Source organism: Dendrobates tinctorius, unplaced genomic scaffold (genome assembly GCF_039654945.1).
Source record: "Dendrobates tinctorius isolate UK_male_01 unplaced genomic scaffold, ASM3965494v1 ptg000133l, whole genome shotgun sequence".
In the NCBI taxonomy this organism is placed as follows: domain Eukaryota; kingdom Metazoa; phylum Chordata; class Amphibia; order Anura; family Dendrobatidae; genus Dendrobates; species Dendrobates tinctorius.
The window spans coordinates 19044459-19060390 of NW_027361801.1; the positions used below are offsets into that span (position 1 = coordinate 19044459).

Consider the following 15932-nt stretch of genomic DNA (forward strand, 5'->3'; position numbering starts at 1 on the left):
AAGCGCAAGGCCGGGGCCTGGTCCCCGAGGTTGTATGGACACTAATGGTTCTGCAGCAGACACCGGTGGAGTAATGGGCTGTAAATGCACTACTCCCATCTCAGACTTGGGGGCACAACAGCAATATTGATAGTGAGCCGGGACTTAGGAAGCAAGGAGTCCCCGAAGCAGGCTACAGCTGTCTGCCGTACAAGGAAAGTTCATATGAATGTTTGTCAGGAGGAACTCCAGTGTAACTCAGTACTAGGAGTACTTCACACTTAAAGGCGCTATAGAGGAGACGTTCAGAAAGGCACATGTTGGCGGAGTGTTGGAAGGGAGCATCCTATCTTGCCTGGAGGTTGACTGAGTCCCGGACCCGGAGGACACAGCACGGAGGCAGGCACTTGTGTGTACTACAGACTGAGTAAAGCTTTGGAACTACAAGCCCTGGTGTCCTCCATTCATTCCTGCGCCAACACACCTAGTCCCACTACATCTGGGTACCAGCTTCTACACCGCCTGCGTCTCTCTTCTACCCCTACATTTACTGGGACTACAGCTCCACCTGTGGGGAGCTTCACCATCTTGGCTGCAACACACCACCAGTCCCAGAGGATCTGCATGCAGCGTCGGCTTAACATCTCACTTGCCGAACACTACAGGTGGCTTCACAAACTATTCATTCAATTAACTACATTCCACCTGTGACGGACTCAGCTCCTGCTGAGCCCATTTTTTGAGTGGACCCTCTGGGTCGTGGCACCCACCCACCGAGGGCGAGCTGACCTTGTGAGAATCCACCCCCTATACAGGGAGTGTCAGGGGCAAGACCAAGGGGGTGAGCCACCACGACTGCTGGGACCAGACGGCCGGCTCAGGGGGACACTATGGGAGTGTCTGATGACCAGAGACAAGCAGGAAACAAGACAAGACAAAACATAAGTGCAAGGTATCTTCATTAAGATCTTCAGAATTACATTCAGTGCAAACGTGAAAACAAGCAAAGCGTGCAAGGTGCGTGCGTGGGCACGCCAAGGTCCATAGCATAGTATGTGCCAGGTGGCACACCTAGGTACAGGTAAAGGCACAATGGCATCGGACTCCGGACAGCTGGCGACGATGAACATGATCAAGGCATCAGGCTGCGGACATCAGCTCCGGAAATCAGGCCACAGTCATCCAGCTTACGATCTCTGGCAGCGATCGGCAGGTTCCGGGCATCCGGCAGGCAAACCAGGGTTCAGGCAAGGAGGCACGACAGATATCCAGGCATGGTGCGTGTTAGGGAACACGCCAAGGTCCAAGGCTAGGTGCGTGTGTAGGGGACACGCCAGGGTTCAAGGCTAGGTGCATAAGTATGTAAGGGACACGCCAGGGTTCAGAGCGAGGTGCAAAGCAAGGTGCGTGCGTAGGGGACACGCCAAGGTTCACAAAACGAGACAGGGTGCATGTGTAGAGACACGCCAAAGCACAAGGTACAAGACGGAGTGCGTGTGAGACACGCCAAAGCACAAGGTACAAGACAGAGTACGTGTGTAGAGACACGCCAAAGCACAAGGTACAAGACAGAGTGCGTGTGTAGAGACACGCCAAGGTCAGGGTTCAAGGCAGGGTGCGTGCTAGGAGCCACGCCAGGGTTCAAGGCAGGGTGCGTGCTAGGAGCCACACCAGGGTTCAGAGCAAGACGCGTGCTAGGAGCCACGCGGGACGCACACCTCACTGGCCAATGCACACGGCTGTAACACCAGCACGAGGCACGACTAAGGCACAGGAGGGTGCAAAGGAACCTTCGTGCTAGGAGCCACGCCAGGTTCAGGGCAGGGTGCGTGCTACGAGCCACGCCAGGGTTCAAGGCAGGGTGCGTGCTGGGAGCCACGCCAGGGTTCAAGGCAGGGCTGCGTGCTAGGAGCCACGCCAGACTGGCCAGTGCACACGGCTGTACACAAACACGAGGCACTTACCACGGCACAGGAGACGGCCAAGGGGAACCCACGCCGGGGTTCAAGGCAAGGACAAGGCAAGACTAGGCAAGAAACACGGAGCGGAACATAGGCAGAAACAGAGCCAGGTCAGAGCGAGGACAGAGTCTAGCAGCGGAGCGTAGGCCGAAACCCAGAGCCGGGCCAAGGGAGAACCTTGGGACTAGACTTGGAAATGTGCAAGAGAGCACCAGAAGACAGAGTGTGGAAAACCAGGCTGAGACAAGAACATGAGAAGTACTACAAGGCTCAGAATAGCAAAGACCAGACATGGCGAAAAAGGCAAGGCAGAGAACAGAGGAAGGACTACAAGTCAAAGAATAGCTAAGGCGAGACATAGCAAAACAGACTAAAGCAGAGAACAGCGGAAGGACTACAAGGCAAAGACAAACATGGCACAAGACAAGAGACGGAATACGAGCACGGAGCATGTGCAGAGAAGCACTACAGAGCAAAGTGCAAGGGCACAGAATAGAGGGAGCAACCCCACAGACCAAGAGCCGTGCAGGGAAGCAACACAATAATCAGGCCCTGAGCAAAGGAAGGGGTGGTCTGATATAGGGCACAGCACCTCCTCTTCCGGGTCAGGACCAGGGGAGAACTTCCTAGTTCAGATGATCAGGGATTCTAGACATGACGAGATGATTGCAGAACCAGACAGTGCAGGATCCTAGGAAAGGTCACATGATCAGAGTTTCAGACATGACGAGATGACTGCAGAACCAGACAGTGCAGGACCTTAGGAAACGTCACATGATCAAGGTTTCAGACATGACGAGATGATTGCAGAACCAGACAGTGCAGGATCCTAGGAAACGTCACATGATCAGGGATTCTAGACATGATGAGTAGATCACAGAAGGCAAAGCAGAAACGCAGGCCTCTTCCAGCTCAGCAGACTTGAGGAGAGTTTGCACACTGCTCTAGGGAACATGCAGGAGAGCAGACAAGGCACCGCTCCAGGGGTTCATGAGGCAAAACAGACATGGCGGACGTGACACCACCATTGCAAATCTCCCTATTACTTGGGCACTCAGGGCCATGGACCGGGTTACTGCTGCTGTGACACATCCCGCTGATACCGGCCCGGTACCGAGTACCCCACAGCCCTGGGAGGGCGACCCACACCATCTGCAGAATACAGACCATAAAAGAGCAGCCTGTATTCTGCTGATGGGTTTTGCTTGGAAACATCATGTAGCTTGATTTCTGCTGCAAAAAAAAATGCTTTCCCCCAAAGACAAATGTGAAATGTTATCCTGAACGCAGGCAGCGTACAGCCCTAGATAAAACGTATCTAGATAAAATGATAACATTAGACATTTCCTGCACTCACCCTGCCTTAGCCTCCATCCACGCCTGACATTTATGACTGAGAAGCTGCTTCCTGTCTATAATAACAATGTCATTCTTTTTTTTTCCTCAGAGACTAGTTTCAATATCTATGGGGAAAAGGCTAGTGAGTCTTTTCATACTGGCTTCCAGGCTATTAATGGTGAATGATGCATGCTCAAAATCATGGACATAGCCCATCGTATGTAATTCAATATGTGTTCCTGCATGCAGGGCCTTGTGGCCCACTCTGCCTGGGCTTCAATCTACCACATTCACTTTATGCACTGCATGTATGGGACGGGCTCAGGAGCTGAACCTGCCATACAGTGTGAAGTGCCGGCTGTATTATACAGCTGGCACCCAAGTCTAACTGCTGCGACTGGAGCTATCTTAGATGGCAGTGGTTTAACCTCTTAGATGCTGCTATCATTTAACAGGTTCGAAATTGGGGAAAATGTCCCTTCTGATCCTGGTGTGTGTGTGTGTGTGTGTGTGTGTATATATATATATATATATATATTTATTTATTTATATATACACTGTATATATTTATTTTAAAGAAAATACAAATATTTCTAAAATTTACCACAAATACAATAAAAAAAATGAACATTAAGTATCACTATCACTACAAACTGTATAAACCGATGAAATATAATATTTATCCCACAATTAGAACTCCAAGATTAAATAGAAATTGAAATGGCACAATTACTGTTGCTTAACCTAAAAAAATGAATAAAAAGAGATCTCATGGAACATAAAATAAAACTAAAAAGCTACAGCTTCTACTGCAAAAAAATAACAAATAAAAAAACAAGACCAGATACATCTCTATCAACCAAAAAATAAAAAAGCTTTAGTTCTTGGAAGGCAAAGAGGAAAAGTCAATAATGAAGAGGGGTCACTGGCACCTGTTGCCCAAGGGCCCACCTAATCCTATAAACGGCACTTGCAAAGGGATACAACGGCGTGAACTCTCATACAATTGCGCATATTTATATGCAGTGAATCCCAGATCGGGCATTACACATTGTTCTTAATGGTGGCCGAACGCTTAGCAGGTGCGACTGGCAACCATCTGACATATATTAGATGTTCAGCTCATGTTTGTTCCAGAGATACCAGAGAAAAAGCTGCAGCAGCCAGAGGGGTCAGTGGCTTAGTGCCCTCTCTACATTGGGAACACATGCACGCTTGGCAGAGCGGAGCGTACATGTGCGTGGGGAGGATGGGATGAATATCTGTTGGCCAAATGAGCGTATGGCTGAAAACTATTGAAGGAGAGCGGCCACCTTAGAGCAGCAAGCGGCTTCTATTTTGGTCAACCTAGTAAATACTAAAAGTGTGTGCAAAACCTGACATGACAGTATCCGCTATGACTTTTGTACATTCTTTACTAAATTCTGAGAGCAATCGCATTAATCTGTCCCAGTATATTCTGGATACTTAGCCAGGAGCACTTGAGCTGCATGAGATGTAGCTTGTGGACCAGAATGCGAAATCTCCAACAGGGTGCCCAAGTATCACAGGTCTTTGATAGTATTGGTCTTTCTCACATGGGCCCTTAAGACCTTTCGGGCCCCCCCCCTGGGTCCAGGACTTTGGGTGTGACTACAGCCCCAGCAGCCACTATAGTTACACCCCTGCGGGATCTTATGTAACACAATCACTAGAAGCCCATTGTGTGATAGTGTGTCCTGTGTGTACAGGAGGCTCCTCGGCTCAGCCCTCGTCAGTAGTCATCATCATGGGGACCTGGAAGCGTCATGTGAGGTTTTCTATCCCTATGTTCTTCAGCATGTGACAACTACATGGAGGAACCAGAGGAGCCGAGAGACACCATGCCGCCCAACCCTTATCCCAGTAATAGTAATGTAGGGACATCCCCCATGGAAAAGTCTTCTTATTGCCTTCACCCTGTAAATTGTTTTTTTTCCAGTACAGCCCTAGCCTTTGTTTTCCAGTAACACCCAGCTTGTTACTGGTTTGGTGGGGTTATTGTTACTACTATTACTGCAATGACTAAATGTGTGGTAATTATAAGAATATTCCTATTAATATGAGATTTTTTAGTATTATATTTATTAAGATTAATATTACTATTAATTGTACATTATCACTATTAACATTCTGGCATTATTTTTATTGCTAATATTATACTCTTATTATGACTATTATTATCACCATTATATTATGTATTGTTGTTATTTAATAATAATAATTATTATTACATTACTACTATTAGAATCATCAGTATTTCATGGATTACATTGATATTATATCCCTATTTCAGTATTATTATTATCATTATTAGAATTACTATAACATCACTATTACTATATGGCATTATTATACTATTATTACCGTATGTCACTATATGATATTACTATAATATCACATTATCACTATCCCTATATTGTATTATTACTATGATTACATTATTACCACTATTACTATGCAGTGCTATTATTACTAATACAGTGGTGTTATTATTATACTATTATGATATTATCTCCACCATCACTCTCCGGTACTAACCCTGCTGTCTGTATACGGTATCTGCTGTCTGTACACGATGTTTGCTGTCTGTACACAGTATCTGCTGTCTGTACACGGTATCTGCTGTCTGTACACGGTATCTGCTGTCTGTACATGGTATCTGCTGTCTGTATACGGTATCTGCTGTCTGTATACGGTATCTGCTGTCTGTACACGATGTTTGCTGTCTGTACACGGTATCTGCTGTCTGTACACGGTATCTGCTGTCTGTACACGGTATCTGCTGTCTGTACACGATGTTTGCTGTCTGTACACGGTATCTGTTGTCTGTACACGGTATCTGCTGTCTGTACACGGTGCCCGCTGTCTGTACACGGTATCTGCTGTCTGTACACGATGTTTGCTGTCTGTACACGGTATCTGTTGTCTGTACACGGTATCTGCTGTCTGTACACGGTGCCCGCTGTCTGTACACGGTATCTGCTGTCTGTACACGGTATCTGCTGTCTGTACACGGTATCTGCTGTCTGTACACGATGTTTGCTGTCTGTACACGGTATCTGTTGTCTGTACACGGTATCTGCTGTCTGTACACGGTGCCCGCTGTCTGTACACGATATCTGCTGTCTGTACACGGTATCTGCTGTCTGTACACGGTATCTGCTGTCTGTACACGATGTTTGCTGTCTGTACACAGTATCTGCTGTCTGTACACGGTATCTGCTGTCTGTACATGGTATCTGCTGTCTGTATACGGTATCTGCTGTCTGTATACGGTATCTGCTGTCTGTATACGGTATCTGCTGTCTGTACACGATGTTTGCTGTCTGTACACGGTATCTGCTGTCTGTACACGGTATCTGCTGTCTGTACACGGTATCTGCTGTCTGTACACGATGTTTGCTGTCTGTACACGGTATCTGTTGTCTGTACACGGTGCCCGCTGTCTGTACACGGTATCTGCTGTCTGTACACGGTATCTGCTGTCTGTACACAATGTTTGCTGTCTGTACACGGTATCTGTTGTCTGTACACGGTATCTGCTGTCTGTACACGGTGCCCGCTGTCTGTACACGGTATCTGCTGTCTGTACACGGTATCTGCTGTCTGTACACGGTATCTGCTGTCTGTACACGATGTTTGCTGTCTGTACACGGTATCTGTTGTCTGTACACGGTATCTGCTGTCTGTACACGGTGCCCGCTGTCTGTACACGATATCTGCTGTCTGTACACGGTATCTGCTGTCTGTACACGGTATCTGCTGTCTGTACACGGTGCCCGCTGTCTGTACACGATATCTGCTGTCTGTACACGGTATCTGCTGTCTGTACACGGTGGCTGCTGTCTGTACACGGTGCCCGCTGTCTGTACACGATATCTGCTGTCTGTACACGGTATCTGCTGTCTGTACACGGTATCTGCTGTCAATACACGGTATCTGCTGTCTGTACACGATGTTTGCTGTCTGTACACGGTATCTGCTGTCTGTACACGGTATCTGCTGTCTGTACACGATATCTGCTGTCAATACACGGTATCTGCTGTCTGTACACGGTGGCTGCTGTCTGTACACGGTATCTGCTGTCTGTACACGGTGGCTGCTGTCTGTACACGGTGGCTGCTGTCTGTACACGGTGACCGCTGTCTGTACACGGTGGCCGCTGTCTGTACATGGTATCTGCTGTCTGTACACGGTGCCCGCTGTCTGTACACGATATCTGCTGTCTGTACGCGGTATCTGCTGTCTGTACACGATATCTGCTGTCAATACACGGTATCTGCTGTCTGTACACGGTGGCTGCTGTCTGTACACGGTGGCTGCTGTCTGTACACGGTGGCTGCTGTCTGTACACGGTGGCCGCTGTCTGTACATGGTATCTGCTGTTTGTACACGGTGGCCGCTGTCTGTACACGGTGGCTGCTGTCTGTACACGGTGACCGCTGTCTGTACACGGTGGCCGCTGTCTGTACATGGTATCTGCTGTCTGTACACGGTGGCCGCTGTCTGTACACAGTATCTGCTGTCTGTACACGGTATCTGCTGTCTGTACACGGTATCTGTTGTCTGTACACGGTGGCCACTGTCTGTACACGGTATCTGCTGTCTGTACACGGTGGCCGCTATCTGTACATGGTGGCTGCTGTCTGTACACGGTGGCTGCTGTCTGTACACGGTGTCCGCTGTCTGTACACGGTGGCCGCTGTCTGTACATGGTATCTGCTGTCTGTACACGGTGGCCGCTGTCTGTACATGGTATCTGCTGTCTGTACACGGTGGCCGCTGTCTGTACGCGGTGGCTGCTGTCTGTACACGGTGACCGCTGTCTGTACACGGTGGCCGCTGTCTGTACACAGTATCTGCTGTCTGTACACGGTATCTGCTGTCTGTACACAGTATCTGCTGTCTGTACACGGTATCTGCTGTCTGTACACGGTATCTGTTGTCTGTACACGGTGGCCACTGTCTGTACACGGTATCTGCTGTCTGTACACGGTGGCCGCTATCTGTACACGGTGGCTGCTGTCTGTATACGGTATCTGCTGTCTGTACACGGTATCTGCTGTCTGTACACGGTATCTGCTGTCTGTACACGGTATCTGCTGTCTGTACACGATGTTTGCTGTCTGTACACGGTATCTGTTGTCTGTACACGGTATCTGCTGTCTGTACACGGTGCCCGCTGTCTGTACACGGTATCTGCTGTCTGTACACGGTATCTGCTGTCTGTACACGGTATCTGCTGTCTGTACACGATGTTTGCTGTCTGTACACGGTATCTGTTGTCTGTACACGGTATCTGCTGTCTGTACACGGTGCCCGCTGTCTGTACACGGTATCTGCTGTCTGTACACGGTATCTGCTGTCTGTACACAATATCTGCTGTCTGTACACGGTATCTGCTGTCTGTACACGGTATCTGCTGTCTGTACACGATGTTTGCTGTCTGTACACGGTATCTGTTGTCTGTACACGGTATCTGCTGTCTGTACACGGTGCCCGCTGTCTGTACACGATATCTGCTGTCTGTACACGGTATCTGCTGTCTGTACACGGTGCCCGCTGTCTGTACACGATATCTGCTGTCTGTACACGGTATCTGCTGTCTGTACACGGTGGCTGCTGTCTGTACACGGTGCCCGCTGTCTGTACACGATATCTGCTGTCTGTACACGGTATCTGCTGTCTGTACACGGTATCTGCTGTCTGTACACGATATCTGCTGTCAATACACGGTATCTGCTGTCTGTACACGGTGGCTGCTGTCTGTACACGGTATCTGCTGTCTGTACACGGTGGCTGCTGTCTGTACACGGTGGCCGCTGTCTGTACATGGTATCTGCTGTCTGTACACGGTGGCCGCTGTCTGTACACGGTGGCTGCTGTCTGTACACGGTGGCTGCTGTCTGTACACGGTGCCCGCTGTCTGTACACGGTATCTGCTGTCTGTACACGGTATCTGCTGTCTGTACACAATATCTGCTGTCTGTACACGGTATCTGCTGTCTGTACACGGTATCTGCTGTCTGTACACGATGTTTGCTGTCTGTACACGGTATCTGTTGTCTGTACACGGTATCTGCTGTCTGTACACGGTGCCCGCTGTCTGTACACGATATCTGCTGTCTGTACACGGTATCTGCTGTCTGTACACGGTGCCCGCTGTCTGTACACGATATCTGCTGTCTGTACACGGTATCTGCTGTCTGTACACGGTGGCTGCTGTCTGTACACGGTGCCCGCTGTCTGTACACGATATCTGCTGTCTGTACACGGTATCTGCTGTCTGTACACGGTATCTGCTGTCTGTACACGGTATCTGCTGTCTGTACACGATATCTGCTGTCAATACACGGTATCTGCTGTCTGTACACGGTGGCTGCTGTCTGTACACGGTATCTGCTGTCTGTACACGGTGGCTGCTGTCTGTACACGGTGGCCGCTGTCTGTACATGGTATCTGCTGTCTGTACACGGTGGCCGCTGTCTGTACACGGTGGCTGCTGTCTGTACACGGTGGCTGCTGTCTGTACACGGTGCCCGCTGTCTGTACACGACATCTGCTGTCTGTACACGGTATCTGCTGTCTGTACACGGTATCTGCTGTCTGTACACGATATCTGTTGTCTGTACACGGTATCTGCTGTCTGTACACGGTATCTGCTGTCTGTACACGGTATCTGTTGTCTGTACACGGTGGCCGCTGTCTGTACACGGTATCTGCTGTCTGTACACGATATCTGCTGTCTGTACACGATATCTGCTGTCTGTACACGGTATCTGCTGTCTGTACACGGTGGCTGCTGTCTGTACACGGTGGCCGCTGTCTGTACATGGTATCTGCTGTCTGTACACGGTGGCCGCTGTCTGTACACGGTGGCTGCTGTCTGTACACGGTGGCTGCTGTCTGTACACGGTGCCCGCTGTCTGTACACGACATCTGCTGTCTGTACACGGTGCCCGCTGTCTGTACACGGTATCTGCTGTCTGTACACGATATCTGTTGTCTGTACACGGTATCTGCTGTCTGTACACGGTATCTGCTGTCTGTACACGATATCTGTTGTCTGTACACGGTGGCCGCTGTCTGTACACGGTATCTGCTGTCTGTACACGATATCTGCTGTCTGTACACGGTATCTGCTGTCTGTACACGGTATCTGCTGTCTGTACACGGTGGCTGCTGTCTGTACACGGTGGCCGCTGTCTGTACATGGTATCTGCTGTCTGTACACGGTGGCCGCTGTCTGTACACGGTGGCTGCTGTCTGTACACGGTGGCTGCTGTCTGTACACGGTGCCCGCTGTCTGTACACGACATCTGCTGTCTGTACACGGTGCCCGCTGTCTGTACACGGTATCTGCTGTCTGTACACGATATCTGTTGTCTGTACACGGTATCTGCTGTCTGTACACGGTATCTGCTGTCTGTACACGATATCTGTTGTCTGTACACGGTGGCCGCTGTCTGTACACGGTATCTGCTGTCTGTACACGATATCTGTTGTCTGTACACGGTGGCCGCTGTCTGTACACGGTATCTGCTGTCTGTACACGATATCTGCTGTCTGTACACGGTATCTGTTGTCTGTACACGATATCTGCTGTCTGTACACGGTCGCTGCTGTCTGTACACGGTGGCTGCTGTCTGTACACGGTATCTGCTGTCTGTACACGGTCGCTGCTGTCTGTACACGGTGGCTGCTGTCTGTACACGGTGGCTGCTGTCTGTACACGGTATCTGCTGTCTGTACACGATATCTGCTGTCTGTACACGATATCTGCTGTCTGTACACGGTATCTGCTGTCTGTACACGATATCTGCTGTCTGTACACGGTATCTGCTGTCTGTACACGGTATCTGCTGTCTGTACACGGTGGCTGCTGTCTGTACACGGTGGCTGCTGTCTGTACACGATATCTGCTGTCTGTACACGATATCTGTTGTCTGTACACGGTGGCTGCTGTCTGTACACGGTATCTGCTGTCTGTACACGATATCTGCTGTCTGTACACGGTATCTGCTGTCTGTACACGGTGGCTGCTGTCTGTACACGGTGGCCGCTGTCTGTACATGGTATCTGCTGTCTGTACACGGTGGCCGCTGTCTGTACACGGTGGCTGCTGTCTGTACACGGTGGCTGCTGTCTGTACACGGTGCCCGCTGTCTGTACACGACATCTGCTGTCTGTACACGGTGCCCGCTGTCTGTACACGGTATCTGCTGTCTGTACACGATATCTGTTGTCTGTACACGGTATCTGCTGTCTGTACACGGTATCTGCTGTCTGTACACGATATCTGTTGTCTGTACACGGTGGCCGCTGTCTGTACACGGTATCTGCTGTCTGTACACGATATCTGTTGTCTGTACACGGTGGCCACTGTCTGTACACGGTATCTGCTGTCTGTACACGATATCTGCTGTCTGTACACGGTATCTGTTGTCTGTACACGATATCTGCTGTCTGTACACGGTCGCTGCTGTCTGTACACGGTGGCTGCTGTCTGTACACGGTATCTGCTGTCTGTACACGGTCGCTGCTGTCTGTACACGGTGGCTGCTGTCTGTACACGGTGGCTGCTGTCTGTACACGGTATCTGCTGTCTGTACACGATATCTGCTGTCTGTACACGATATCTGCTGTCTGTACACGGTATCTGCTGTCTGTACACGATATCTGCTGTCTGTACACGGTATCTGCTGTCTGTACACGGTATCTGCTGTCTGTACACGGTGGCTGCTGTCTGTACACGGTGGCTGCTGTCTGTACACGATATCTGCTGTCTGTACACGATATCTGTTGTCTGTACACGGTGGCTGCTGTCTGTACACGGTATCTGCTGTCTGTACACGGTGGCTGCTGTCTGTACACGGTATCTGCTGTCTGTACACGATATCTGCTGTCTGTACACGGTATCTGCTGTCTGTACACGGTGGCTGCTGTCTGTACACGGTGGCTGCTGTCTGTACACGGTGTCGCCCCCGTCTCGCTGCTGTGCTCGGTACCGCTGGGTATGTGAATAACCACGGGTCTCACGTTTCCCCTCTTGCACACAATGCTGAGACTGGCATTACCGCGGTCTGCAGCGGACGGCACAAACACACAGCGGGCGGAGGACACCGCGCTGCGCCTCCGTCTCACACTGTTTACACGGTCGGTGTATTGGGGTCAGATGAGGCGGTGTGTGCGGATGTCACGTATTTCCTCCGCCCTCCCCTGGTGACTTCCCGCCCCCTCCTCCTCCTCCCGGTTCCCCTCTCTCATTACCTCCTCTCCGGGTCCCGCCGTTCTTCGTCCCTTTGTCAGCGGCCTCTGGCCGCAGTGCCGCCCCGGAGCACAGCCGTGACGTCAGCGCTCCTGCTGCGGATACTGAGCTGCTGCCGCCGCCTCTGTCCCTGATCGCGCAGCTCAGAGCTCAGCAGCGCACCCCGGGGATGGGAGCACCAGCAGCCACGGGGCGTGACGTCACAGAGCTCACTAGTCCTCACTTCACCTCCTACGTCATCACCAACTATCATCCCCACCACTGCTTCCTGCACTGCACCATCTACATCACATCACCACCACTGCGTCATAAACAGTACCTTCTACGTCACCGCCACTGCTGCCTGCACTGCACCTTCTACGTCACCGCCACTGCTGCCTGCACTGCACCTTCTACGTCACCGCCACTGCTGCCTGCACTGCACCTTCTACGTCACCGCCACTGCTGCCTGCACTGCACCTTCTACGTCACCGCCACTGCTGCCTGCACTGCACCTTCTACATCACCCCCACTGCTGCCTGCACTGCACCTTCTACATCACCCCCACTGCTGCCTGCACTGCACCTTCTACATCACCCCCACTGCATCCTGCCCTGCACCTTCTACATCACCCCCACTGCTGCCTGCACTGCACCTTCTACATCACCCCCACTGCTGCCTGCACTGCACCTTCTACATCACCCCCACTGCATCCTGCACTGCACCTTCTACGTCACCGCCACTGCTGCCTGCACTGCACCTTCTACATCACCCCCACTGCATCCTGCACTGCACCTTCTACATCACCCCCACTGCTGCCTACACTGCACCTTCTACATCACCCCCACTGCATCCTGCACTGCACCTTCTACATCACCCCCACTGCATCCTGCACTGCACCTTCTACATCACCCCCACTGCATCCTGCACTGCACCTTCTACATCACCACCACTGCTGCCTGCACTGCACCTTCTACATCACCCCCACTGCTGCCTGCACTGCACCTTCTACATCACCCCCACTGCTGCCTGCACTGCACCTTCTACATCACCCCCACTGCATCCTGCACTGCACCTTCTACATCACCCCCACTGCTGCCTGCACTGCACCTTCTACATCACCCCCACTGCATCCTGCACTGCACCTTCTACATCACCACCACTGCTGCCTGCACTGCACCTTCTACATCACCCCCACTGCTGCCTGCACTGCACCTTCTACATCACCCCCACTGCTGCCTGCACTGCACCTTCTACATCACCCCCACTGCTGCCTGCACTGCACCTTCTACATCACCCCCACTGCTGCCTGCACTGCACCTTCTACATCACCCCCACTGCTGCCTGCACTGCACCTTCTACATCACCCCCCACTGCATCCTGCACTGCACCTTCTACATCACCACCACTGCTGCCTGCACTGCACCTTCTACATCACCCCCACTGCATCCTGCACTGCACCTTCTACATCACCACCACTGCTGCCTGCACTGCACCTTCTACATCACTCCCACTGCTGCCTGCACAGCACCTTCTACATCACCCCCACTGCTGCCTGCACTGCACCTTCTACATCACCCCCACTGCTGCCTGCACTGCACCTTCTACATCATCCCCACTGCTGCCTGCACTGCACCTTCTACATCACCCCCACTGCATCCTGCACTGCACCTTCTACATCACCACCACTGCTGCCTGCACTGCACCTTCTACATCACCCCCACTGCATCCTGCACTGCACCTTCTACATCACCACCACTGCTGCCTGCACTGCACCTTCTACATCACTCCCACTGCTGCCTGCACAGCACCTTCTACATCACCCCCACTGCTTCTTGCACTGCACCTTCTACATAACCCCCACTGCTTCATAAACAGTACTTTCTACGTCACCGCCACTGCATCCTGCACTGCACCTTCTACATCACCCCCACTGCTTCCTGCACTGCACCTTCTACGTCACCGCCACTGCTGCCTGCACTGCACCTTCTACATCACCCCCACTGCTGCCTGCACTGCACCTTCTACATCACCCCCACTGCATCCTGCACTGCACCTTCTACATCACCCCCACTGCTGCCTGCACTGCACCTTCTACATCACCCCCACTGCATCCTGCACTGCACCTTCTACATCACCACCACTGCTGCCTGCACTGCACCTTCTACATCACCCCCACTGCTGCCTGCACTGCACCTTCTACATCACCCCCACTGCATCCTGCACTGCACCTTCTACATCACCCCCACTGATGCCTGCACTGCACCTTCTACATCACCCCCACTGCATCCTGCACTGCACCTTCTACATCACCACCACTGCTGCCTGCACTGCACCTTCTACATCACCCCCACTGCTGCCTGCACTGCACCTTCTACATCACCCCCACTGCTGCCTGCACTGCACCTTCTACATCACCCCCACTGCTGCCTGCACTGCACCTTCTACATCACCCCCACTGCATCCTGCACTGCACCTTCTACATCACCACCACTGCTGCCTGCACTGCACCTTCTACATAACCCCCACTGCATCCTGCACTGCACCTTCTACATCACCACCACTGCTGCCTGCACTGCACCTTCTACATCACCCCCACTGCTGCCTGCACTGCACCTTCTACATCACCCCCACTGCATCCTGCACTGCACCTTCTACATCACCCCCACTGCATCCTGCACTGCACCTTCTACATCACCACCACTGCTGCCTGCACTGCACCTTCTACATCACCACCACTGCTGCCTGCACTGCACCTTCTACATCACCACCACTGCTTCCTGCACTGCACCTTCTACATCACCACCACTGCTTCCTGCACTACACCTTCTACATCACCATCACTGCTTCCTGCACTGCACCTTCTACATAACCCCCACTGCTTCTTGCACTGCACCATCTACATCACTCCCACTGCTTCCTGCACTGCACCTTCTACATAATCCTCACTGCTTCATAAACAGTACCTTCTATGTCACCACCACTGCATCCTGCACTGCACCTTCTACATCACCGCCACTGCTTCCTGCACTGCACCTTCTACATCACCACCACTGCTTCCTGCACTATACCTTCTACATCACCATCTCTGCTTCCTGCACTGCACCTTCTACATCACCCCCACTGCTTCCTGCACTGCACCTTCTACATCACCCCCACTGCTTCCTGCACTGCACCTTCTACATCACCCCCACTGCTTCTTGCACTGCACCATCTACATCACCCCCACTGCTTCCTGCACTGCACCTTCTACATCACCCCCACTGCTTCCTGCACTGCACCTTCTACATAACCCTCACTGCTTCATAAACAGTACCCTCTACGTCACCACCACTGCATCCTGCACTGCACCTTCTACATCACCGCCACTGCTTCCTGCACTGCAC

The 15932-nt window shown here is 51.7% G+C and overlaps 1 protein-coding gene across 1 annotated transcript in view; it reads right to left on the reverse strand.

Moving 5' to 3' along the window:
- The window catches only part of MOSPD1 (motile sperm domain containing 1), a 98265-nt gene extending 85509 nt beyond the window's left edge, over positions 1 to 12756 (reverse strand). Inside the window, exon 1 of the mRNA XM_073543523.1 lies at positions 12570 to 12756. The gene's annotated coding sequence lies outside the window, so the exon portion shown is untranslated. The remainder of the gene's footprint in view (positions 1 to 12569) is intronic.
- Positions 12757 to 15932: the final 3176 nt, after the last annotated feature.